The sequence below is a fragment of the Lepisma saccharinum genome, chromosome 27 (genome assembly GCF_977018435.1).
Source record: "Lepisma saccharinum chromosome 27, izLepSacc3.1, whole genome shotgun sequence".
Classification (NCBI taxonomy): Eukaryota; Metazoa; Arthropoda; class Insecta; order Zygentoma; family Lepismatidae; genus Lepisma; species Lepisma saccharinum.
The window spans coordinates 34553241-34554784 of NC_139255.1; the positions used below are offsets into that span (position 1 = coordinate 34553241).

A 1544-nucleotide genomic window follows, 5' to 3' on the forward strand; every position below is an offset into this window, starting at 1 on the left:
TTACCAGACAAGAATTTTGAATAATAGTGGCTTCAAAGTAGTTTATTGATTTACAAAAATATGAATTATTTTGCTACCAAATGACAAATTTATAATGAAATTGTTTCATCTCCATCTCGTTTCCAGAATGCAGTGTTATATCTGGTAGATAGAACACTGGCAATCTCTAATCATAGCTGGTGTTGCTTGAATTGTTCTATTTGAAATTTAATTACAGCATAAATACATAACCAAACAACTATTTATCTTTAGAGAGGCTTCAATATATCAGCCTCTGCAATGGCACAAACTTTCAGCACAATCCTGACAAAGGTCCAATAAATATATCATGTCAAACTTTAAAGGGGTATCCTGAAAAAATGAAACATCAGACATAGAACATTTACATTTTCAGTGGACGATATGCATGACTGGCCATAGTTAGGACCTGGATTTGAATTCCATTGGGATCTCAATTTCCTCAAAGTGCAACATTGTTGCTCTTAGATCAAAGCCACAGACTGGAAGGTAGGACATGGGGAGTTGGGAGCCTTTGGAAAATGAGTATCAGGCTAAAGTCCAGTCATGGTAATTTGCATAACTTACTATAAGGAACTGGAAAAGAAGAGTTTACAGGATTCTTGTTGGGAAACCAGATGGTAAGAGACCTGTAGGAAGGCCAAAACGAGGATGGAGGGATAACGTTGAGATGGCCTTAAAGGAAATCGATATGGATGGAAAATATTGGATTGATCTTGCCCAGGATAAGGAAAAATGAAAGTCTTGTGTTGGTGCAGCCATAAACCCTCGGGTTTAAGAATGCTACAGAGTTAGTTACTGTAAGGAATTGTAAGACACGGTTGTCTTTGGAGCTCGGTACCTTCAAATTGAAACACTGTTTTTTTTTAGCAACCAGCACTGTTCTGGAGGGGAAATGCGTTGCTTTCCAACACCTCACCTTGCACACCCATGACTGCAGACATGTACTTGTCACTTTAGAAGTCTATGCTGCACATTGTAATATTTCCGCAGTCTAATGCTAGAAAACAGTATGCCATCACAAGAAACAGAGTGGAACTTGATCGTGTCTTCTTCATTACTTCGTCCTTGTGAGTCGAGACAAGTCACCGTCCCTGTGGGATTCGAACCCACGACCTTCGGACTAGAAGTCCAACGCGCTCTCCCCTACGCCAAAGGGACAGTGGTACGACATGTAGTAACATTTGTCTGACCACCTTCGAGAAATTTCGAATTGTTTCAGAGACTTTCCCTTGAACAAAGAATGGGAGCCAAAACCAGAGAGGCTGTGTCTGTGGGTATCAAGACACTCCATAACTCTGTTCGTGGGTCCAGACGCCAGAGCCTCGCTGGTCTGCAAAATTCAGTCCAGGGTGTACTGCTTGGAAGGAAGGTTGACATTTAGATGTCTTCGCAAAGGGTCACCCCCTTATGCCCAGCCCCGTAAGTATGGGAGGAAGGCAAAAGAGAGGGTTAAATTTGGCCGTTGGTTTCAACTAAAGCGCCTTAAATTTTCAACAGACGCTCGCACATGAGAAGCATAATCA

General features: G+C 41.5%; 1 non-coding gene across 1 annotated transcript; it reads right to left on the reverse strand.

Moving 5' to 3' along the window:
• Positions 1–1107: 1107 nt before the first annotated feature.
• On the reverse strand, positions 1108–1179 carry TRNAR-UCU (transfer RNA arginine (anticodon UCU)). Its single transcript has one exon. It is a non-coding gene; the product is annotated as a tRNA-Arg (tRNA).
• Between the last annotated feature and the right edge of the window lie 365 nt (positions 1180–1544).